At 41.6% G+C, this 26,576-nt stretch overlaps 1 pseudogene; it reads right to left on the bottom strand.

Moving 5' to 3' along the window:
- Positions 1–7,148: 7,148 nt before the first annotated feature.
- LOC147442347 (fructose-bisphosphate aldolase 1, cytoplasmic pseudogene) lies at positions 7,149–7,526 on the bottom strand (annotated as a pseudogene).
- Positions 7,527–26,576: the final 19,050 nt, after the last annotated feature.

The following is a 26,576-nucleotide window of genomic DNA, read 5'->3' as shown; positions in this document are numbered from 1 at the left end:
GCAGGGAGAGATTCCTCAGCGTCAGATTCAGAGACCTCTGATTCAAGCATCTCTTTTTCATCGAACCCATTGAGTGGGGCCAGTACTGAAAATCTGTTAGGTTGCCAAGTTTTGGCCCTAGGTTTTTCTTTATTCTGTTTCTGAGGATAATGATTTCCTCTCCCGTGAGGGACCGTGGTGAACTTGCCAGTCCCTTCATGAGGGCATTGTTCCTTCTTTCCTACTGGTTCAGCAGCAGGAGCAGGGGGGAATTTAATCGGACAGTTTTTGACAAAGTGTGTTTTGTCACAGCAGTGAAAACACGCATTAGGCAAGTATTTATAGGTTATCTCTTGATCGAATAGTTCTCCATCATTTGTAAAGATGTCGATAGCAGTGGGGAGATCCCTTGAGATATCCATTTCGATTAGAATTTGGGGATGCCATGAGTGGACATAGTTAGTCTTCTGTCTACTCCCTAGGACCTTACCTAAGGGGGCCCCAATCTCAGCCAGGTGGGCAAGGTAATGCATTGGTAGGTTTGGGAATTCGACCCAGACAGGGTAATTGACCAGCGCCGAATGTTCTGGGTTAAACTCTTTGTGCTAGCAAAACAGACTCAGAGGTGAAGACCTAATGACCCACTGTCCATGACTTAACACCGAAAACGCCATGGCTGCTGTTTTGAAGACGAACAGATAGTGGCCTTTTGGTAGTTCCTGGATAGTCTCCACTTCTACCTCCAGGGGCCCCCATTGGTTCCTAATCCTGTTTCTGAGGGACTCTACAGGGGGACGGGGTCCAGCTAGGAGACCTATCAGAGCCCTTTCTTCAAGATCCTTTTGTTCTTTCTAATCTGAGAATCAGGCAAAGTGACGAAGGGCTTACCTCCGAGACCTCGTTGAGAGCAGTCCCCAGCAGCTCCTTCGCCTTCTCTCCCGAAAATCTCCTCGGGAAGCTTGTCTTCTTGGTGATAGGGGCCTGCTTGATAAGTTTCTTCACCTCCTTCTGTAGTTCTTTGGGGATGGTGTGACGAGGAGGGGAGCCCATTGTTCACGACTACAAATGACGCCTTGAGCTTCAGCGCGAGGCCATGCGGTAGGGCTCTCAACAGTTCGTGAAAAAGGGTAGTCTTCAATAGAACTTTGTCTTGCGGGGAGTTGTCGAGCACCAGGCTGCGATGGGGAAGGGGGTTGGCAGGGTGCCACGCATTCGGGGAAGACGATGAGTAGTTGCATGCAGCAGTGAGTGGAGACGACATGAGGGGACAGGCGAAGTGGGCGTAACCTCGAGGGTTACGCTCCGGACGCGACTTATTTAGCCTAGGTTAGGGTTAGGCCATCGCTAACACAGCTTAGGCGCTAGGGACACAGCTAGGCGCTAGGGCTAGTTTCTCTTGCTCTCTCCGAGCCCATTCTCAAAGAGGAGATTGATAATCTTCTCAAGGCTGGGTTCATCACAGAGGTGGCCAGTAGCGATTGGCTATTTCCCATAGTCGTCGTTCCCAAGAAGAATGGGAAATTGAGAGTTTGTGTCGACTATAGGAAACTCAACGCCCAAACTATCGAAGATCCATTTCCATTGCCTTTTACTGACATGTTGCTTGATGAGATTGCAGGATATGAAATGTATAGCTTCATGGATGGTTACAGTGGCTATAACCAGCTACAGGTTGCTTTTGAAGATAGAGTGAAGACCACTTTCATCACTGAGTGGGGAGCTTTCATGTATCTGGTGATGCCTTTTGGCCTGTGCAATGCACCAGCTACCTTTCAACGATGTATGATGGAGATGTTTAATTAATTCCTTCATCGGTTCCTCGCCATTTTTATGGATGACTTTACTATCTATTCAAATGAGGAACAACACCTACTATTCCTAGATATGGTTTTCAAACGCTGTCAGGAGAAGCGGATTTGTTTGAATCCATTCAAATCTGTTTTCCTAGTCTGGAAGGGATAGCTACTGGGACATGTGGTTTCCCGAAACGGAATACAGATGGACAATGACAAAATTTAGTGTGTTCAGCAAGCTAAAGCACCCAGAAATGCTTCAAAATTGAGCTCTTTCTTGAGTTATGTTAATTTCTATAGAAGGTTTGTACATAAGTTTTCTTCTCAAGAAGTACCATTATATGAGCTTACAAACAAGACTAGTAAGTTAGACTGGACTGTTGAATGTGAGGAGAGCTTCTAGAATCTGAAAAAGGCCATTATCAATTAACCAATCCTTAGGCAGCCAAACTGAGATATTATTTTCCACGTACATGTAGATGCTTCGGGATTGGCAATGGGGGCAATATTAGCTCAGTCAGACGGATGGACTGATTATCCGGTTTATTTTGCCAGTCTCCCAGATTCAGTCAGGCTGAACAAGGCTATGCAACTACTGAGAGAGAAGCCCTTGGAATGGTTTTCAACGCTACAAAGTTCAGGCATTACCTGTTGGAAAGTTGTTCCATTTTTATGTGGACCATAAGGCTCTTTTGTTTTTGATTAATAAAGTCATTATTCAAGGCAGACTGATAAGATGGATGATGTTCCTAATGGAGTTTGAATTCAGAATTTTCCATAAGCCTGGCAAGAAACATTATGGAGCTGATTTTCTCTCAAGAAGTACGGAAGGTTATTCAAAATCACCCTTGAGAGATGAACCAGTGGATGCTGACTTATTTCAGTTAGAGGCAGGAGAATCAGTTGATCCTGAATGGTACGATATTTATCAATTTCTTTCCCAAGGTGCTTTTCCAGAGGATTGGAAGCAGAACCAGAAGAAAGCTCTGATCATAAAAAGCCTGAAATTTACTATCATCGGAGGATTACTCTATCGACTTGGTGTGGATGGTATACTTCGACGTTGTGTGCCTATGGAAGGAAGAATGCAAGTGATTTCAGAAGCACATAATGGTGAATCTAGTGGACACTTTTCCAACGAAGTAACCTACAAGAAGATTCTGCAAGCTGGTCTGTGGTGGCAAACACTGATTGCTGATGTCAGAAGTTTTTATAAAACTTGTGACATATGCCAAAGAATGGGTTGAGCGACAGCTGCAGATATGACTCCTTTGACTCTAGTACAACCACTTGGAGTGTTCATGAAATGAGGACTAGATTTTATGGGACCTTTTAAGAAGGTTACCCCTAGGAAGAACAAGTACATAGTAATGGCAACTTGTTATGTAACTAAGTGGGTTGAAGCTAAGGCTCTTCCTGACAACACAGCCAAGTTAACTGCAAGGTTTCTACTTGAGAATATTGTCTGCTGATATGGCTCTCCAGTAGAGATTGTGTCAGATCAAGGAACACATTTTATCAATGACACTATGGAAATTCTATTGGATACACTTTCAGTCAAGCATCGGAAATCTACTCCTTACTATCCCAGATGCAATGGACAGGCTGAAAGTAGCAACAAGACAATCAAGACTATTCTCACTAAGGTGGTGCAAAAGAAACCAGACCAGTGGGATTTGAAACTCCAGACTACTCTATGGGTGTATAGGACAGCTTATAAGGTCACTACTGGGATGTCACCATTCAGAATGGTGTATGGCACTGAATCTGTGGTTCTTATGGAGTTTGTTATCCCAAGTCTGAGAATGGATGTGAAGTATGGCTTAGACTTCAACCACAATCTGAAAAAGCGCCTAGATAAACTAATGCAGTTAGATGAACTCAGGCAACGGGCTATGCTGGAATAAGAAATTGTTCAACAACGAAGGAAGCACTAGCATGATCGCCGAATTAAGGTTTGGGAATTTTAGAAAGGAGATTTGGTGCTTCTATATCAATCTAGACTGGGTCCAAAGAAGCCAAACCTGAAGATTGCCTGGGCAGGACCATTTGGGGTAGATTGGGTCTTTTCCAATGGCATAGTGAGACTGAAAGATTTATCTGGATTATTGTTCCTAGGAGTATATAATGGTGTAAAGATCAAGCTTTATTATTCAGAAGCTAGAGAGAATGGGCAAGAACAAGGTATTGAGGAACTCGGAACTGCTCAGCAAGAGATATCAGAATCACATATTCTTGGGCTTTTTCACGTGCAACTAGTCCCAATTTCAGAACCAGTACCAGTAGAACCAGACCAGATTGATCTTAGAATCAATACCAATATGATCAATCCAGACTAGAAACCAGTCCAGTATCAGTGGGAACACACTTTTCAATTTTTAAGCGCCCAACGTTCAGATGGCACGCCACTAGTAATCATTTCAAGGATGGGTCGTAGTCTTGTCCAATGCATGTCTGCCACGACAGCAATGACGCACACAAGTCTAGGAGGAGTTCTACCAAACATCGAGCGAACTTATCCGAGCAAGTTCAAAATCGAGCATAGTTATCAAGTGAGTTTCACACACACACACACACACACACACACACACACACACACACACACACACCATTGCTAGCAAAAATATGTCCTTCTGGAAACTTAACTATAGATCAATTGAACAACTTAGTTCACAAAGATGGAAGATGCGACTCCTTTCCATTTTGGAATATTTTTTGGAAAAATCCAGCAGATTTTTAGAAGGGCATAATTTGTTTGCCGCAAATTTCAATCTCTTTTGAGCTTGTGTCTGCTCAAGACAAGGTGGTAAGGAAATCTTGCTAGTTGGATGAGGGAAAGGGAATTGTGTAATGTGTATTTGGCTATCTCTCTCTCTCTCTCTCTCTCTCTCTCTCTCTCTCTCTCACACACACACACACACACACACACACACACACACACACACACTCACTTAAAAAGAAAGAAGAAAAATAATTTGACTATTTTCATCATATACAAAACATTTTTACAACAAAATGTTGAGCTTGGAGAATCTCCAAGAAAAAGTCTTTTCACTTTCACGGACCAAAGTTGACTAGAACTACTTTGATCTTTGACTTATCTTTCCTCTATTTCACTTCACCTTGCGCATTCTCCCACTTAAGTTTTAGTCCTCATGAAAACCAAGCCAACGTGTGAGCACAACCAAACTACCTTGTAGTATCTTCTCTCTCTCTCTGTCTCTCTCTCTCTCTCTCTCTCTCTCTCTCTCTCTCTCTCTCTCTCTCTCTCTCTCTCTCACACACACACACACACACACACACACACACACACACACACAAAACTTATTGAAAAAGTCTGCATCCCTTTCAATTTTTAGATTTCAAGTCCACTAAAATATAGTGCTAAGAGCCGATTGAAAACTCAAAACAACCAATTCAAGGGAGGGAAAGAAGGATAAAATCCAATTTACAAATTCAAGAAAATAGAGTTTAATTATAAAAAATGCTGTTATTTTGAGAAATTTCCTCTATGGATGTTTGTGAAATTAATTTTTCCCAAACACTGTCTGAAGCATGTGAGCCAGTGCCCTCTCTCTCTCTCTCTCTCTCTCTCTCTCTCTCTCTCTCTCTCTCTCTCTCTCTCTCTCTCTCTCTCCTCTCTCTCTCCCTCTCTCTCTCTCCTCTCTCTCTCTCTCTCTCTCTCTCTCTCTCTCTCTCTCTCTCTCTCTCTCTCTCTCTCTCTCTCTCTGACACGCTGAGCATAGAGTCATTAGAAGTATAACAAGCTCACATTTGTCAAAAAATGATTTGCGGGAAAAACCCAGCAGCAGTTATACTACAAAGTAAAACTTACTTTAGCAACAGTACATTCTAAAGAGACACCTACCTAAGATTAATTAATCTAATTCTCTGGAACCTCAACATCCCCATTATCAATCTCTGTTTTCAAATACTTGGGATCCTTGCCATTCACAGAGAAACCCACAAAAATGCAATATTGCCGAGAATTTCCTTTACTGTACAAACAAGCTCCTTTGCCATTGAATGGGGATGCCGCACATGGGCAATCTCGATCACATCAGCGAGAAAAATGTTTCCATTGTGCTTGATGTTCTTAAATGTAGAAGGAGAAGGAAGAGGAATCTGCAGGTCAAAAACCAGCTAAGAGCTCATGGGGCACACTAGCATGGAGCAAAACCCTATTGCCAATGCTAGGACTGAGGCGAAAGAAGAAGAAGAAGAAAAAGGCAATCGAGTGCTGCAGTGGCTTGCAGGTTAGATTAATAGGATGAATTCTGACAATGCAATTAAGTGAGTAGCCAGCAATCATGAGGAGCATCAATTGTATAACAATGTCATGAATGCAAATGGTGGCATCTTTGTTGTTTCTATCAATGGACTTCATCATTGTGGTATTAATTATGCATTAAATGGGCAGGAATCTGACTGTCAAAGCTTGCCCTCTTCGAGATTAGAGAGATAATTGTTGCATGAAACTTAGAGTGGATTAACAAGGCCCTTAGCATTAATCATGAGAAATTCTAACTATATTTAGAGGTCGTGTTCACTCCAAATCACAGGCGCCCACCACAGAAACACTAGTTCATGAGCAGGGATTATAGCGCGTTTAGCTACTATTTCAGTCTTGCGAGGAGCAGCAGCTGTGCAGCAATGCATTCATCTTCGTCCTATCGCGCTCGGGCTCCTTGAGGGCTTTGATCACAAGGGTAGCGGCGCTAATTGCTCCCCTACTTCTAGTCCTGTTCCAGTTCAACGTCACCATTGAGGGAGCCACCCATAAACTCCAGCAAACGGTAGACATGAAGCTGAGTGATGCATGTTTTGCGCCCACGATGAAGATGCAATGCTGATAAAGCAAGGGCAACAAGAATATGAGGAGGTGGTTTTTGTTCGTTTAACAGGAGGGGAGGTTGGAGCTGCCTCTTCATTGGCGCCCAAGGTTGGGCCTCTGGGTCTGTCGTCCAAGAAGGTTATAAAAGAAGACATCGCCAAGGATACTGCCAAGGACTGGAAGGGCATGCGCATTATCGTCAAGCTCACTGTCCTAATTCATCAAGCCAAGGTTGATGTCGTCCCTTCCACTATCTGTGAGGGATCCAATTTGGGCGGCATCTCTGCTGGTTTCCTCTCCTTTCTTTCTGTTGCTTCTGCTTCTGATCCCGCAACCCTGCGTTGCTCTCTCTCTCTCTCTCTCTCTCTCTCTTTACTAGGAATAAACGGTAGCTAAATTAAATCATGATAAAGATGCCCATTACATAAACCTCAGAAAAATAGCCCATTTGCTTCATTCTACAGCCACCCCCGCACCTAAACATTATTACAGAACATGAAACATCATTGCAATCAAAACTCAATAGCTTAAGCATATGAGAGCTAATACTTGTAGTTGGCAACATGAAGCGATTCATCAGTGCCAATGCCCTTAGCAGCATCTCTAGCATATTTGCCAAGTACAGCCTCAGAGTTGGCCTTGCGTCGGGCAAGCAAAGCAGCTTGTGTTGTAGGAATGTTTTCCTTCTTTCCAGCCCAAGTCTTCAAAGTGCTGGCTTGCATTAATGCTCGTCCAAATGAGAAATAAAGTGTCCATGGCTTCTTGGTATCGAGCTCATTTATGGCATTCAAATTCAAAGTTGCTTCTTCCTCACTTTGACTGCCCGACAAGAACATGACACCAGGAATAGCAGGAGGAACCGTCCTTTGAAGTGCTTGTACTGTGTATTTGGCTATCTCCTGAGGGGTCGTCTTTGGTACTTTAGAGCCATGAGTAACCATGTTTGGCTTCAACAAGATGCCCTCCAAGAGTACATGATGATCGCGCAAAGCCTTATAGACAACAACAAGCACAATCTCCGTCTCAACAATATCGGGGACTAGACCATTCTCTTGGCATATGATGGCATAGCGAGCCAACCCATTTGCATTCTCAAGTATGGCAAGAGGAGATGGCTCAATTGGACCAATCTTGCGCACAGCTCTCCACTTCGCAAATCGGTCTCCAGCATTAGGCAAGGCCGTCCAACCCTTGAGTGGTTGTCTCACCGTCAGTGCATGCCTTATCTACCTAATTGATGCCGAGGAATAATCCACCCTCTTTAAGTACCTCCATAAACGGCCTGCCACACGCTATTTTCTGATAGAGGGTTTCCTCAACGAGAATGACACCACAAAGGCATTGGAGGGCATGTGGGGCAGTAAAAAGAAGCTCCTGGAGAGCTTGCCTGTTTGACTCTACATCTCTCCACATGTATACTTTCCAGAAGCTTCCCGATAGTCCTTGCGCTCTCATCGACTGCCAGGATGCCCTTGCCAGGTCAGAGAGTACTTGGCAGCGGCAATAAGCTCAGCTGCATATTTACCCTCGCGGAACGCGGCCATGGCAGCTAGCAGGGTAGAGATGCAAGGGTCTCTCTCTCTCTCTCTCTCTCTCTCTCTCTCTCTCTCTCTCTCTCTCTCTCTCTCTCTCTCTCTCTCTCTCTCTCTCTCTCTCTCTCTCTCTCTCTCTCTCTCTCTCTCTCTCTTTCTCTCTCTCTCTCTCTCTCTCTCTCTCATATGCGGAACTCAATTCTGAACTTTCATGCCACCTCATGTTTTTCCATGTGAACCTCACACACCTTCAAAGATGGTGAGAGCTAGCGGGGTATGAGAGTAGATTGAGAAGAAGAAGGAGTAGTCTTACAAGAAAGAAGTATATCTCCTCACCTAGTCACTCATAATAGCTTAGTAATTAGCATGGTAGAGGATATGAGCATGCATTGGATCTTGGCTCTTGGTTGGATTTGCAGCACAAAGCCAAGAGTTGTTGGTGTAGGCCTCCCTTCTCACAAGCTTGGAGTAGGTGATGAGCTTTCCATTAAAGCTTGAGAATGAGAGAGAGTATTCTTTAATTCACACATGAGATTGTGTGATCGAGTGTGTGTGTGATAATGCCTTGACAAAATCAGCCCCCTCTCTCTCTTGGTTGACCCCTTATGCTTTTTACTCATGTTGACACCCCATTGGACCTTGCAAAGCCTAGCCAATGATAATTAAGAAGCATAAGTGATAGCTTGTGACATGTGTCCCCATTTACCCTTTTGTGAGAGCTTTAGGTAATCAATTAATGCAATTAGACTCTCATTAGACCCCTTAGTCTTCTGGCCAATAGGAATCAAGCAAGGTATTGGGCTTTTGAATGCTCATTGGACCCCTTGGGTGACTGGCCAATAATCTTCTAGAGAGAGTAATTCTTATTGGTTCTTTTATTAAGTGTTTTTAAATAAATTAAACTAGATTTACTCTAGCCTACTTCTCATTGGTCCACCTCTATCGTCATCCAATAGGATTTGAATGCACCTTGTCGGCAATTGGGCTAGGGAGCTGACATGTGTCCACTATGCCCTTTGTGTAGAGGGGCTTGCATGAGTGTGTGCGTGTGTGTTTCTCTCTCATCCCCTACTAAAATCACTCGCCCCCTCCTCTTTAGGAGCTTTCAAAGACTTTTTGTACACTATCAAGCATCCAACTTTTTAAAGCATTGACCATTGGACTTAACCTTTGAATTTTGAAACCTTAGCATTTTGGAAGTCTTAATGGGCTGAACCTTAGGTCTTTGAATCCCATTGATTTCACATTGCTCTTCTACAGATGGTCCCCCTTGGATACCTACTGTGACCAGTCGGCTAGCCTTACCAATAATCTAGCTTTTTCTCCCCTAGTACTTTCCCCTATTAAATGATCAATTTAACATGAGAAAATCATTTAGGAGAATTAGATATTGATTATTATGACATAATTAATTTGACCTACACAAAAAAGAACATGTACGTAGATTGTAATGAGTCGGATTGTACTATACTCTTGTAAATTCACCTGCTTTTGATAAGTCAATGAAAAGCTCAACTTCGTGTATATAATTTTTGTCAAGGACTCCATAAATGATCCTAATGGTTTACCAAATCAAAGTGGTAGGAACTAAGAAGAGTTAGAGTTTTCTAATTTTCTAAATAGATTCCAAGATGTATTTATCGATGACATTCCTATGGATTTACCTCCAGAACGAGGGGATGCTGACCATAAAATAGAGCTTCTACCTGGAAGCTCATCACCTGATAAACCTCTTTATAGAGTTTCTCAAGCTCAACAAGATAAGATTATGAGGTAAGTGAATGAATTGGTAGACAAGGGGATGGTGAGACCTAGCTCCTCTCCCTTTTGTTCACCAGTCCTACTAGTGCAAAAGAAAGACGACACATATCGTATTGAAGTGGTCCGCGGCGGGCAACAAGACAATAGGAAGAGGATGGGGTCTAGGAGGGCCTCTTTATTTGCCATGAGATTATGGAGGTGATTAATATTTGGACGAATAGATACATGTCATGTGTGCAAGAATGGTGGGTGTGTAAAAGAGGTGTAATAGTGGTCAAAGAATGCACTTTTCCCCCAAAAAGGAGGGAGGACAAATTTGTAATTTATGATTTGTAGCCTTCCATAACTCCTACATATGATGTGCAATTTGAGCAAAGATTAGGAATCTGGAATCTACATGCCAAGCCCTTTCCATAGATATGTTACATGATATACTTTTTCCCGCTAGATTCTAAGTTTCATTTTGGGGGGAATTTTGAATTCAAAAGTTGTCCTTTGATTGATTTCCTATAATACCTAAAGGTTTGACTCCCTTAAAATGCCAAATAAAGAGGCCCTCCTAGACTTCATTCTCTTCCTAATGGAGGTGACCTCTAAACACCCCTCAAGGCTCCCGTGCTGCTTAATTAGGGATGGGGCAACCACAAACAAGAGAAACCGCAACAAACCCACAGCACACAACAAGTGAAGGGGCACCACCTAGCTGGAGAGAAAACTAGGACGCCCTTGACCAATAAAAGCGAGAAGGAAGGGTATATTAACACTAATATCAATGCTACAAATACACACACAAAACACCTAGAGAGAGAGAGAGAGAGAGAGAGAGAGAGAGAGAGAGAGAGAGAGAGAGATTTGTGCAAGAATTAAGATTCACTTTAAATGATTGACACAGGTGTATAAATAGCTTGGAGGAGAGTCAAGAGACACAATTGAGCTTGATGATGTTGTGATCTACACATTATCTCAGGGTTATGGGAACCCTCTCACTATACAACCCTCTTTTAATGTTTTCCCAAGCAACAAAAGCCAAACACAAGAGCTCTTGAGCACATATAAGCAAATACTACAAAAGAATCTCAAAATGAAAATGCGTCAACTTAAACCAAACGAGATGAGGTTGCTAAGCGTGAATTGGAGAGACTCAAGAGAGTTTTGAACCGTGGTAGCACCCAACTTATTGAATCAATTGATGTGCAAGAGTAGGTACAACTTTGATTGGAAGTCATGAATCACTCACTCCCTTGCAATGCTACAACTAGCTCAAAGAAACTTTCCTATACACCACAAGTAATGGTGCAAAGAGAACTCACTCTCTCTCTCTACAACAAAGATAGCGAATGGTATGTTCAAAGTAGTGACCAATAGTGTAGAGATCATTCCCTTCACAAAGGGAAAAGGGCTCTATTTATAGGTGAGGAGAGCCCTTATTAGGATTATCTCCTAATCAACATTTATATAGAAAACCATGTTTATGAAATTTTTTATGTGTTCTTATGAGAGTGGGGCTCTCTTGTCTATTGAGTCACATGGATGTAGGTTCAAGAGGAGAGAACTATTGAGATGAAATAGAGAATATTCTAGAGAGGTGAGTGTTTTTTGTGTGAGGTTGCCTACTCCAAGGTAGAGTAGAGTAGGTGCAATTTATAGAAAACGGCTAGCCGTTAGTGCCAATAATCACTAGAAAAAGCTACTAATATAGTTACAATGGATAAAATGACTTGAAGAATGAGAAAAGAGGGGTGAATTATATGGGTGTACCCTTGAGATGGTGAATCCTTGAGGAATCTTGGACTCACCCTTGCAAAGATTGTCGAAAGCGATCACCGTTCCCTTCTTCTTCTTTTCATGCTGCCACCATAGTCGAATTACCACAAAGAGAATGAGGGGTTTGTTCACAAAAACCCCCCCATTTTGCAGAGATTAAGTATGGTTAGGTTTTTGATTTTTCATACATTCTTGAAAGGGTATAATAAAATTGTAATATGGGAGTAATAGAGAGAGATATGGAGATGGGGGATGTAGATAGAGCTTCAAAAGAGAGCTACGGGTGTGAGAGGGGAGGCTAATGGTGAAGAGGGTGAGATAAAACCATGGAACTTGTAGGTTTGAGTGAACAATAGAGAGAAATGAGTGTGTGTGTGTGTGTGTGTAGGAAAGGAGGTGAGAAAAGACTACGGGTTACTTTGTGAGAAAAGTTAACAGATTGGGATCCACACAAAAAATCCTATCTTATCGGTGGTAGATTCAAAAACTATCAAAATTTATGAGGTGATTATTCAGCTCTTGGTCCATATTTTGTCTTTTAGTCACCACTTCAAATTTGGAGTGGAGATAGATATAAAAGATCCCACCAAAATGCCTATTTTTCTTCACAAAAAAGTCTTCAATGGCCCCCCTTTTGTTGAATTTGCATAAGGCCCCTAAGGTGAGCCCCTTTTTGCATGAGAGCATAACCTAATAGATTTCTAGAGGTTTGAAAACATGCATGGTTGTGGGTTATGCACAAATATAATATATGGATATGATTGAAAAAAAAGATAAGTATATAATTAATTTATGAAATCTATAATAGTATTAGATGTATATAAAAAAATAAATATATGAAAATATAGATGATCAAATGAGGAGGGTCCTCATATGTTTTTATTGATGTATATTTATTTACGTGAGATAAAGAAAAATACGTGTAGAAAATAAGAATTCAATGAACGGCAATTGACTGACGGTGGTGAAATGTTTTTTTTAAGGGTTTTTTCTTGGAGGTGATTCACACCAAAAATAAGAGAAGCTTGCATGAAATGATTTTTTATATAATACATGGTAAGAAAGATCATGGTAACGGTGAATAAATGTACATAGCATACTTAGGTAAATAACGCACACCTAAGTAGAAATATTTGAATAAATATCAAAATAATTATAAAAAATTCTTATATTTATGCCCTATATATAATACTACTTACACACAAATGGGCCATAATATTTTTTTATTTTTTATTTTTTTGGTTCAACTAGCCCAATTACTAGCTAGCTCAGGGTTTTAAGGAGATATGGAAAAGTTCCCCTAGCGCACACACGTCTATGTATAATAAAAGGGTGAAGATAACCACAATGTTTGAATGATTTTGATAGGTGATGTAGCTCACTATGGAAATTACAGAGAGCCAAAAAATGGTTGTCATTAGCCCTCTCCCAGGATAATAGTACATTCATACTTGGGTGGTGCACTATGTAATCATGTCAATGTATAATGTGAGTTCAAAAGGAGGGGTTTTAAAATGCAAAAAGTTTAGGCAATTTAACAGAGATGCATTAAAATAAGGGATTTTATAACCAATTTTGAAAAAAAAACTAAAATAAGGGGTCATTTTATTCATTAAGACATGTTAAAAGAGGGGTTTTTTTAATACCCCACGAATGCACGTTATATAGGGGGGTACTGAATGGTGAATCCCCAAGCATTCATGTAACATTCTGAGGCATCTTTTCCAAAGAGAGTGGTTCTGAGTCCTGTGTGATTCTTAGTATCTTGACAAGATTTTCATAGTGTAGCTCGTTGTCACTTTAACTTGAGTTACACACATGCATCATGCAACAAAACTTACGCAAGATAGTAGCTCTTTGACAATTATTTGGTAGATCCTTTGGTAGAAGGTGACTCAAGTAGGGCTTTAGCCGATACCCATTTACCTTCATGGAGCGCTCTTTACCATTCAAGTCCATGAGCTGGTAATAACTTGAATTGAAAGCCTTTTTGACAATGTATGGTCCCTGCCATCTAGTCTCAAACTTGGTATCAAAATAATTATCAAGTCGATTGTCATACCTTAGCACGAGATCTCCTTCCTTGATGTCTTTTTCCTTCAGTTTCTTATCAAGATTTTCTTTTGCTTGTATAGATTTTCTCTTATAGCACTCATAAACCGCTTCTCTCTTCCACTCAAGTTCAACTAAGGTAAGATGTTGATATGGCCATGTTTCCTGATCATCTTGTGCCCCTTCTCCATGAAGCCGCATTGTTCAAATGTTGAGATCAATAGGCTACAAGGACTCTTGACCATAGACCAAGTGAAATGGTGTGAACTATGTGGCCTCCCTATATATGGTTCAATATGCCCATAAGGCACCATCCAAGAAGTCATCCCACAACTTTGTCTTGTTTTGCACCATCTTTCTTATGATGCTTGCAATGACACCATTAGCCTTCTCCACCAAACCATTTGATTGTGGGTAGTAGGGTGTGCTATGACAATGGATAATTTGAAGCTCGTCACAAACTTCTGTGAGTAAACCATTCATGAATCCTAGACCATTATCAGAAACAATCTCCAAAGGTGTGCCAAATCTACAACAAATATTAGTGTAGACAAACTTGCTCACTGTTTTTTCATTTACCCTTGCCACACTTTGAGCCTCTACCCACCTAGTCATGTAATTTATAGCCACTATAATATATAGAGTTTACCATTTTTTGCTCTAGGCAAAGGACCCATAGCATCAATGCCCCACTTTTCGAAAAAAATTTCAAGCACTATTTGCCTCAAACCATGCACCAACCTTCTATTTCCATTTACCTGATAGTTGTGATAGCTTTTACACCAATGTTTGACATCCACATGCAGGCTTGGCCAAACATACCACCTTGAAAGAGAATCGAAACTCTTGTAACTCCATATTCCACTTTGAGATTCTAGTACTAAGATTCATTTGAGATGACACCCAAGGGAACAAATTTTGTGCAGTGAGAATTACAAAAGGTTTTGCTAGCAAGTAGGATCTAAAATTTCTCACCACAAACATGAGAGAAAGCATCATGAGTTCTGCTTTTGTTTAGCCTCTCTCCAAAGCATTCATGACCCTACTAGCAAAGTTGATGGGTGGCATCCTGGTACTGTGGGGATCTATTTGTAGCATCATGAGTTTAGCTTCTCTTGAGCCTCTCTTCAAAGCATTCATGAACCTCCTAGAAAAGTAGATGGGTTGCATCCTGGTACTGTGGGAATCTTGTTGTAGCAAAACATCACCAATTGTTTCTTTCCCAACACTAGAGCTAACAAAGAATGTGTACTTCTGATAGAATGACTTTGATGTTACAAAAATATTCTTCAAGCTCATCAAACCAAACAAACTGGACTTGTTGTGTCAATTTTTTCAAGGGGTGAAGTAACTCCGAGGCTAATTAAATGAAGTGTGACATATACTTCACCTTTTGAATGAATGAGATGACCTCCTTAAGACTCTTGGGTGATGGTGACTCAATAATAACCTTTTTCTTTAAAAGATCCGCTTCGATTCCTTTTAAAAAACTTTATGACCAAGAAAGATCACTTCATCCTCACCTATGTGGCACTTATCAGGGTTGAGTTGACCTCCCATGTCGTAGAGTTTCTTCAAACCCTCTTCTACCTTTTGTAGATGCAAGATTTTGAGCTGTAAATGCAAAAATCATCAATAAAAACCCTAATGGACTTTTCAAAGAATAAGTGAAACACCATGTTCATGAAGCGTTGGAAAGTTGCAGGAGAATTTGTTAGGCCAAATGGAATGACTCTGAAAGCATAACAACCCCAAGGAGTGATGAAGGTTGTTTTCAATTGATCCTCCAATGTGATACCTATTTGAAAGTAACCTGGATAGCCATCACACACAGTGTATGGAATTAGAGTTGATCTCTTGAGACAGCTAATTCCAGTGTTAGAAGATTTCAGCTACTAGTGTGAGAAGATTTCAGACAGTAGACTGGACAGAAATCAGAAACTAGACTGGAATTTGGATACTGGAATAAGAATCAGACTTATGTACTGAAAATAATGTTCAGATTCAAATTCAGAGTACTGGACAAGAAGTAAGTGTAGCTGGAATATCTGCCGTGATTGGGTTTATAGATAAAAGATTACAATGAATATGATATAATTTACAGAGAGAGAGTATAGCCGACAACAACTGCCAATGATTCTTCAAGTACAAGTGTGGACAAAGTGCTAACCCACATGATAACAATTGCCAACCCGATTACAATGTAATGGGCTCTATTTATACACTTCAGGTTTATTGTAGTAATTACCATAGTAACTACTAAGTAACTCGCTGCCCGTCTCATAAGATAATGTTCCCACATAGTGAAACTATCCATCCGTCTACAGCCTTCCTTTTTTTCTTGAATTTTGGCAAGATTCCAAAATTTCTAAAAAAACTCCCCTGTCTAATTCTGATGTGAGACTGAAAAATCCACCGTTTAGTTCTGATGTTGGGGATCAGACTTGACCACTGACAGAGTGGCCATACAAAGATTGCGAGAGGCAGCTGAAAAGGCCAAGGTAGAGCTCTCATCGTCTACCTTCCAGCTGAGGAAGAAAAGTCACCACTGAATTTTGAGATGGAACTACCCAGTATCCTTCCATTGGACCTTCTTCCATTTGCCCTTTGACCTGGAGGGTGCCTGAGAAGTCCCAGTACCAGCATTCTTCTTCTGAATCAGTCGGTAAATGGCCTCCTGCTCAAGCTAATCCGGCCTTTCTATGGTCATCTCTACTTCATAAGGCGTAAGGGAATGATAGGTTTTGGTGTCAGGATCATAGAGTGTACACCTACCCTTGGTGACATTGGCTTGTGCTTCTGCATCATCCCCCACGGCTTCTCCTCCACTTGCTCCTGCGCTTCAGCTGCTCCCATCTCCCATAGTGCTCAATTGTGGCAAGATTTTCTACTCTACAGCCGGCCCTCTTAGAAATATAACTCTGCAGGTAATTAATTGAAGTGAAGACAATGGTGCTAATTCTTAACTCTCTCTCTCTCTCTCTCTCTCTCTCTCTCTCTCTCTCTCTCTCTCTCTCTCTCTCTCTCTCTCTCTCTCAAAACTGAACTCTCTCAAAGAGCGCGCGCCGGCACGCGCTCTTTAAGAGAGTTCAGTTCATTTGAGCTCTCTCTCTCTCTCTCTCTCTCTCTCTCTCTCTCTCTCTCTCTCTCTCTCTCTCTCTCTCTCTCTCTCAAAACTGAACTCTCTCAAAGAGCGCGCGCTCTTTAAGAGAGTTCAGTTAATTTGAGAGAGAGAGAGAGAGAGAGAGAGAGAGAGAGAGAGAGGCCGGTGCACTCTTTAAGAGAGTTCAGTTAATTTGAGAGAGAGAGAGAGAGCACCTTGGCACATGCAGCTTCCAAACACTGGTTCCGCAGGGCAAGAGTGGTTGCTGCTGATCTCGCCCAGTACAAGGAACTGGCCAGCCATGAACGCAAGCAGAAGACTGGTTCACATGGAAAAACATGAGGCGGCATGAAAGTTCAGAATTGAGTTCCGCATGAGAGAGAGAGAGAGAGAGAGAGAGAGAGAGAGAGAGAGAGAGAGAGAGAGAGAGAGAGAGAGAGAGAGAGAGAGAGAGAGAGAGAGAGAGAGAGAGAGAGAGAGAGAGAGAGAGAGAGACCCTTGCATATCTACCCCGCTAGCTGCCATGGCCGCATTCCGCGAGGGTAAATATGCAGCTGAGCTTATTGCCGCTGCCAAGTACATTGTGACCTGGCAAGGGCATATTCCTGGCAGGCGATGAGAGCGAAGCCAATGGTGCTAATTCTTAACTCTCTCTCTCTCTCTCTCTCTCTCTCTCTCTCTCTCTCTCTCTCTCTCTCTCTCTCTATCTCTTAAAAAAAAAAAAAAATTGAAGTCTCTCAAAGACCGCGCGCCGGTCTCTCTCTCTCTCAAAAAAAAAAAAAAAAAAAACTGAACTCTCTCAAAGACCGCGCGCCGGCGCGCGGTCTTTGAGAGAGTTCAGTTTTTTTTTTTTTTTTTTTGAGAGAGAGAGAGAGAGAGAGAGCACCATGGCACATGCAGCTGCCAACGACTGGTTCCGTAGGGCAAGAGTGGCTACTGCTGATCTCGCCCAGTACAAGGAAATGGCCAGCCATGAACGCAAGCAGAAGACTGGTTCATTGGGTCTGAGACCATGAGGGAATTGATGTGTTTTATAAGTGTGTGCATGGTCCTTGAAGCTTCCATCTTCATTGCACCAGCAAGATATCAAAGGAACACAAAGTATTGTATTGTAAAATATCCTCCTTGATGGGGGAAACCTGTAATACAAAGCCTTTTGGAGGGGGGACTGTGGAGGGGGGACCGGCTCCATGTAAATCCGGTCCTCAACTGTTGTCCATAGCTTTATTTGTCTCTCTTTTGAAGTATTGTTCATGCCTATCTAACTAGGTGTTGTGCTTTTTGTTGCTCTCTCCATCCAAGCACTCTTGCTATGCTCATTAGAAATTTTGGTATTAGAGCACAAGGTTTCTCTTTTCTTGCTCAAGAAGGGAGGTCCTCAAGCTAGCTATAAATGATTGGTATTATTAATTGCAATTGAGTAAGTAGAATAGGGATTTATAGCCTTGCAGTGTGCCTACCTTCGTGCAGATAATGGGGCATCACCATTGAGAGCTATGGTCTTAATAGTGGAGTCCTATGGGGTTTGCTATGGCTTAACCACTATTGAGCTATTAGAAGCTTGACAAGAGCCGGTACTATTTTGGTGTTGAAAGACCCTCTCTTCTATTCCTTGCAATTAATGATATTCAAGCCATGGGTACAATAGCTTGAGTGGTCTTCTAAAGGGGTAAAGAGGAGCAACAACTAGGGCTTGTAGTGCGAAAGTACACCTAGAAATATTACACCTAAAAAAATTGTTAGAATGGCTCACAATAGTAAAGAGAGTGAAATTAACATTGATAGCTACTAATGATGCCTCTATGCTTGTTAACTACCTTGTTTCTAGGCTTTAACAAGCATGGGTAATCTATCCCTCCAAAGTGAAGTGCAATGGCAGCTACGTGCTCATGGGATTTTCCAAACTCCCCACCATGATGAGAGGGTACCTAGGAGGCCTCCTTGCGAGACTTCCAAAAGAGGCCTCTATCCGATTCAGGAAGAAGAAGAGGATCCATATGAAGGGCTCAAAAATTTACTACTTGATTGATGACGCGTCTCCTTCTCAAAGGAGAACACAAGAGCCCCCACCAAAAGAACGAGAAAGCAGTGAGTCTCCTACCACCTCGATGGAGATGGATCCACAAAGACAGCGGGCAAAACACTCTCCATCACCTCCTAAACGGAGAAGACCATCACACACTTCTCCACACCATAATTCAAAGAGGGATGACAAAAAACAAGAGAAGAAAAAGGTGAGAAATAGGTCACCCTCTTTTCCATCTCCTTCATCCTTTTCCTCTTATGAAGAAAGTGATGGTGGAGACAAAGAGAAACATGGCAAGAAAAAGGCGAGAAATAGATCACCCTATTCTCCATCTTCCTCAAATTCTTCCTATTTTGAAGAAAGTGATGGTGCAACTTTTGAACCATAAAAAATAAGAGGCCATAGGAAATCCTATGCCACATGGAATAGGTCATCCAAGCTCAAGAGGTTCAAAGAGGGAGGAAAGAACATCTCTTTCCTTACCTAAAATGGCACCTTTGGTGCTACATACAAACTCTTGGCCTTCATCCAACAATTCGATGTGACGTTTGGAGATGAGGGCTTCACGGAGTCCTCTAAGCTACACCATGTAGCTATGCATTTTCAAAAGTCCACCAGGCAATGGTGGTCTAGCCTACGGGCAAACAATGAAGCCCCATGAACATGGAAAGCTTTAAGAGCTTCCATACGAAGCAGATTTTGGCTACCGATGCTATGTGGACAAAGAGGACTTCTTTATCTCTCCTCTCAAGCACGAGGATGTAATCCTAGGGGCACCATGGTTTAATCGCATGGCCACCAACGTTAAATTCCCTGAAAGGAAAATCTACTTTAGGTTCAGGGAAAAAGGTATGTACATAGATGCTAAGGAGTTGGGTAACACCATACCCATTGTACATACGCAAGATTTCAATAAGTCAATAAAGAGCTCTATTTCCGTGTACATGATTTTTGTTAAAGATTCTCAAAATGAACCTAATGCTTTAGCAAAAGAAAATATAAACAATCACAAAGAATTAGAGTTATCCAATTTCTCAAGGGATTTGAAGATGTTTTTATTGATGACATCCCTTGTGAACTACCTCCTAAACGAGGCAATGTTGACCATAGCCACTCCTCGGGCAAGGGATGACAACAGTGGAGGATCTGGTTTATGTGGAGCCAATCCCCACTCCAAAAAGATTTTGTATTATAGATTCCCCCATAAAGAGAGACTTGGTACAATACAAGCTCGTGTTCCTTGAGACCTTGTTGGTGCAATGAGGATGGTAGACTTCATACACCAAAATTGTGCCCTTAATTAACTTGTAGGAGCATCAACATATCCCCGGCCGCAATCCCAAGACCTCAAACACCTTTAAAGGTAGAGAGAGCTAGCATTGAGTGAGGGAAGGGAAGGGGAAGAAGAAATAACATACGAGAAAATATTTATCTTTTTATGGTAGCCTCATAATGAGAGAGATTTCTTTTGACCCCTTTATATTTTTTCCACTTATATTATTTATATTTGACATGTACATATTTTTTGGACCCCTCGATATTTGATTTTCTTAGTTGTACTATTCACTTATATCATGATCTCAACAATATCTTCAATTATAGACCTACCAAATAAGGGCAAGGGTAGGTGGCATGCATACATGCACTATGGAGGGCTCACTCTGAAATAGCCTCCTCACTTGTATTACTCTTGTAGCTTAGCATAGCATAGTAGCATAGTAATGGAGATGAAGAAGATGGCAAGCTTTTGCTTTGGAGAATGGCTCTTGGTTGGATTTGCATTCCATAGCCAAGAGGTGTTGATGTAAGCTCTCAACTTTTCAACAAGCTTGGAGAAGGAGATGAAGTTCTTTCTTCATGCAATTAGAGTGTGTGTGAGTGTGTGTGAGGGTGTATATCTTGCAAGCACACCCCCTCCTTGCTTGGGTCGCGACCCCTCCTTGTATCTCATGCTTGAAGCTCATTGGCTCATGTCAAGCTTAGCCAATCACAAGCCTCGGTCATTTCAAGCAATAGAGGTAGCATTTGGACAAGTGTCCTCCTTTTCCCTTTGAGAGAGAGGACTTGAATAATTCTTAAACAATTAACTAAACAAACTAAATTCTCATTGGCCCCCTTTAGAGGCCAACCAATATGCTTTAGGCAGCTTATTAGGGCAACATGGGGAGGAGATTGACATGTGTCCTTGTTTCCTCTTTTATTGGGCTTGCCTTGAGTGAGTGAGTGTGTGTTCTCTCATCTCCCTCCTTTGTGTTAGGGATCTAGGTTGAATTTGGAACACCTCACCCCTTAAGCGCCTTAGTCATGAAGCCCCTCAAGCACCTTAGTCATAAAGCATGACAAGCACCTCAAGCGCCTTAGTCATAAAGCATGACAAGCACCTCAATCACCTTAGTCATCAAGCATGACAAGAACCTCAAGCACCTTAGTCATGCCAAGCACAACAAGCACCTTAGTGATCTCAAGCACAACAAGCACCTCAAGCACATGCTTAGCTTGTCTATGGTCTAAAATACCCTAACGTCTTAGATTTAAGAACTTTTAACACTAACCTTTGGAGGACTTATGAAGCTAACCCTAAGGTCTTTTAAGCTCCATTATCTCGACATTGCTCTTTGATAGACCATATCCCTATTTGGACCCATTGTCTTCTCTCCCTTTGGTCCCGTGCTGAGCTAGATCTAAAAGCACATGTCTATATTCTAACTCTTGTTCCCATTTATTTTCCCACATTAAATGATCAATTAAATATGAGAAAATATTTTGGGTTTAGTTAGATATTAGATTTTATGAGAAGAGAAACCTAGGCGGACGTGAATAAGCACTTCAAATTTCCTTACTCATCACATTTTGGGTCCATAGTGGACTATCCCATGCTCTACCTTTTGTGTTTATCGCCCAAAATCCAAACCCCCTTCAAGCTCAAGTTCATATAATTTTGAGTCCGCAAGAGTTCAGTCTCATTCGTGCTATTGCCAATATCCATCCCCAAACCCCATAAGGGGTCCTTCGTAGAGGATAGTCCCTCAAGCTTCTAAAAGTACACCCTCTATAGAGGGATTTCCCACCTACAACAAACCAAAAGGCTCTTCCTTCGGGGCTCCTCCCACCTGCAGTTTTCTAGAGAGGGTTCTTACAAAATCTATAGAAGACCAAGCATTACAAGGGGTTAAAAACAACAAAGCTCTAAAGTTTCAAGTGCAATGTATGCCATGTCTATCATGAAATTTTTCCACACACATGGGGATAATAACTGAACCTAAGGAGCGCATTCATCAACAAAAGGAAGAAGATTCAAGCTAGAAAAAGAAAAAAAAACAAAAAAGATGAAGACATTGATAATGAATTTGGGCACTTTGATTTGTATGTCATGCTGCTCTCTGCATTCACACTCTTTGATGTGTTTGGACACAAGTTTGAGGGGAGAAGAAGCATCGGCCACAACTTCAATGACATAAACACTCTGCATCCAACATTGGCAACAAAACACAATGACAAAATATTTAAATATTTGAAGTAGGCATTCACCTTTGGCCTTCCGACATCGGAGGCACACACAAACACATTTGCAAGAATCATTTTGACTTTTTTCACATCCCCACCACCAAGTAGTGGAAACCTCCTCTACTTTGGAAGCCTACATGATCACTTATGTCAATAGATTCTCTCTTCCTACTTCTATAAAAGAAACCCTATCTAGAACCTTTGTATCCAAGCATTGCCCCATCATTTGAGCCCACTGTGTAAACATCCTTTGAATTTATTTTTCTTAATCTACTTGATATACTTGCATCAGTGTTAGTCTCTCTCTCTCTCTCTCTCTCTAACCTCACCATGAATGGCTCACTAAAGTTTTTTCCATAATCAATTCTTTTCACTCCAGCACCTGATGGCTTCCCACGAGGTGAGAGCAAGAAAGAGGGTGGTTCTCCTTTGGCAATGTGACTTGGACATTAGATTTGATGTCTGCTTCATTTTGACCCTTCTTCTCAACACACACATGTGGATCCAACTATTGGGATTATAGCCTCTGGCCTATATCGACAAACTGGCATGTGAGAATCATCTCTTCTATAATTAGCAGTCTAGTGATCATATAAGGATGTGAGGCACATGGCCTAGCACACATGGCAGGTGAGTTGCACAAGAATCCAAAAAGGTATCCCAATCACCCTATCTTTTCACATTCTATGGAGCCACTCCTGCCCTTTGGGAGCTGCCTCTTGACCCTGAGAGGTACAACTAGCCACTTGCAGCTACTATATAGGTAGCCATCTCTTGTACACTTCAATTTGTAAGCATGTTGTCGTTTTATCATTAATCAAGTTATGTTTATATCTACTCTCCCTCTCTCTCATTGAGTAATTAGTGTAATAATTAGTGATTATCAAGTATGCTAAGATGAATGCTCGCCTTGCTAATTCCTTCTAAATCCTTTCAATTGGTATGAGAGCCGATGTTTCACACCTACGCCTAATAGATCCCTAATCACCCTCTTTTAATTACACACTTGATCCCTCTCTTTTCTATCAAGTGCTAGTAGCAACAAGCTACACGATCATGTTGCAACTCTCATATATTTTGGGCATTGTCATGTAGCCTAGAATGGTTACGTCCAGGTCAATTGCTTTCTGACGAATGAGTCAGAACAATAGGGTTCAAGGGGAGATTGCCCCATGGGAGTGCCAGGGTAGTTGGACCAATGTGAATAGTCATGTCACACTATAAGTAGAGGTTCGAGATTATGGAGTCCTTCTTCTCAAGGTTGGGTGAACAGTAGACCTGGACCTCACTTTGGTATTTTCCATAACGGCATTACAAGAGTATGTAACATTGGTATTAGAGCTTGTCTTGATTTTGGGGTGGTCGAGCACGTGAGGCGGGCCCAATAGACCTTAGTTCTTAATTTTATTACTATCTGGAGGGGTGGTGGATAAGGCAGTCTCTATGTGGAGCTAAGAAGATAAGGGGAATCTTTTTGCAATGAGGAAGACAGAGTGAAAGGGACGTACACCATACATGTGCAAAAAACATTTCCATCTCTTTCTACTTCACAAGCTATTATCACCTTGCTCCTATCCTCTTGTCCAAGTCTCGCTCACTTGTAATCTTCCTTCGATGGCTTTAAAATTACTGATCACTACAAGCCTCCTATTAGCACTATTAATCACAATTCACGCACTCAGCTAATGGTATGAGAGGACACTACTTCTTTCTTGTATGTTACTTTTTCTTCCTCTTCTCTACCATCATTCCCTGCTAGCTCTCTCCACCTTTGAATGTGTTTGAGGTTTTTGGGATTGAGGCCGGGGATAAGTTAATGCTTTGGTACGATAGTTAAGGGAGTAATCTTAGTGCATGAAGCTTTCAATCTTCAATGCACCAACGAGGTCTCAAGGAACACAAATCTTATATTGTACCAAGTCTCTCTACATGGTAGAATCTATAATACAAAAGTATTCTAGAGGGGGGACTGGCTCCAAGTAAATCCAGTCCTCAACCGTTGTCAAATTTCTCTCTCTCTCTCTCTCTCTCTCTCTCTCTCTCTCTCTCTCTCTCTCTCTCTCTCTCTCTCTCTCTTTTCAAAGTATTGTTCATGCCAAGTTAATTGATTGTAATGCTCAATTTTCTACTTATCTCTTCTTATGCGCATTTAAGAACTCTCCTAAAGGTAATGATCACTATGTTTATTAAAATGCTGCTACAATCCATGTCATAAATCCATTACACATGTGGTTGTGGTTACATCATTGACTCATCAGATTGGACTATGATCTACTTGGAGTGCTTTTGGCTATATTGGATTTGACTATGAGCTTCATCGGACTCCTCTATTTGCGAGCTTCATCGGTTTTGGGCATGGTCAACTCCTGCACAAGACATCTACTCTAGCAATTTCTATGCTGATTCGTGACTCAAGGGATGACTACTCTATTCTTGATCTTTTTTTAGCATTTTTGTGCAATTATTTGTTTCTTTAGTTTAGTATAATTATTTTCTAAAACATTAAAAAAAAATGTATGCATGCAATAGTGTGTCCCCATTGCCTTCTAGCTCTCTAGGTTTTTAAGGCTTGTTGTCGACGGTTGCGGGCTTAACCCCAACCGAATTATCTATTGACCATAGACGCCGTGTCCTTTCCTTCTCTATAGTACATTTTCCAGTCACTTCATGTGATCTGCCAATACCCTCCACGATCAAAGAACCTTCCACTAGACTCGGCACGCCTATAGAGGCCGCAGACCTTGTTGACCCATTTTTGGACGATGAGCAGACTTCATCAAGACTAACACCATCGAGGGGGACAACGAGGAACCCTTGGATGATGATGAGGAGGACTATGACTTGGCCAATCCTTATGATCCTTACGAAGGTGGAGCTCTCTAGCGAGATATTCAAATATTTTAATGCCAAGTTGACCACTTGAGAAAAGGTACATGTTGATGTAGTCACAATGTTGTAGAGCATCTCCACATGTCTAGACGTGCTGATAGCCTCTTCAATGGCATATCCTCTTCCTCGAAGTAGGAGGGCACCCGCTGCACGAGTAAGCAAATCCTTACCCGTGGCTACGGGGGTCCAGGATGATGCACATGTAGGGCTGTTCGTAGAGCTAGCCTTGACTCTACTCAAGGATTTCAAATTTCCTAGTTTTGGAGGCAAGGAAAGGGAGAGGAACAAATATTTTGAGAGCATGTTCCTAAACAAGTGGTCACATATTCATGCACTACAAAAGTAGTCCCTAGTCATGTGCAGCTCGTAGAGGCTAGTTTCCTGTTATTTTACAATGCATACAAGTGGTGGATGAGTTTGACCACTCCTCTTGCCACTTGGGTAGAGTTTAAGATGATTTTTTGAAAAGATTTATTGCCATGCAATAAGAAAGAGAAAAATTGGGAGTTATTGGACAATTGCTCGATGTAGAACAAGTCCCTAACTCAGTATATCCAAAATCACAGAGAGATAATACTCAGGTTAAAGGGAATCGATGCATTCCAAAATTTGTGGGGCTTCAAGAGAGGCCTCACAAATGACTATCTTGAGTACATCGAGCCTCTTCAGCCAAAGGATGTATCTTAGAGGATCAAATATGCACAAATATACGATGATATCAAGCATTGTGGTGCACAAAATGGGACAGATAAGCTTGGGGAAAAAAGAAAAAGGGGTCAGGGTTCAAAAGAAAAGGTTTTATAGTGAGAGGCAGGAGGGGAGAACTAACCAAGGTGGTCGTTGGACTAAAAAACCAAGACCATTTAAAAAGAAACGAGTTTGAATCACAAAGAAAAAGAGAGCTATGTTAAAGCGCAAAATGAAAATTGTTGCTTTAGCTACAATGAAGTAGGATACACCAAAGCCAAATTCCCAAAGCTTAAAGCTAGCACAAGTGGCAGTGAGCCTAAGAGAGATGGTAAATCCTCTAGGAAGTTTCACATAATGCAAACACTTCCTCTCAGTTCCATAGAGTTTAGGGAGGGGATGGTGTGCCACTGCCATGATCATCATGCTTGTTCAATGACACCAGCTATGTGGTAGCCTAGCATAGGTCCACATGACATGGTGTGCATGTATGGAACCATAGGTGTCCGTCGAGTCACTCTTTTCATAAATGAGGTAGCTAGCCATAACTTCTTAAACTACTTGTTGGTCAAAAAAGTTAAGGTTTTCCAAGACCGCGAATGATCATGAGTACATTGCTGGCTTCACCAACAATGGTTATGATCTCTTATGA

This window comes from Adiantum capillus-veneris, chromosome 14 (genome assembly GCF_014529385.1).
Source record: "Adiantum capillus-veneris isolate H3 chromosome 14, ASM1452938v2, whole genome shotgun sequence".
Lineage (NCBI taxonomy): Eukaryota > Viridiplantae > Streptophyta > Polypodiopsida > Polypodiales > Pteridaceae > Adiantum > Adiantum capillus-veneris.
The sequence above is the reverse complement of the archived record's forward strand: the minus strand, read 5'-3'. Positions and strand labels throughout refer to the sequence as shown.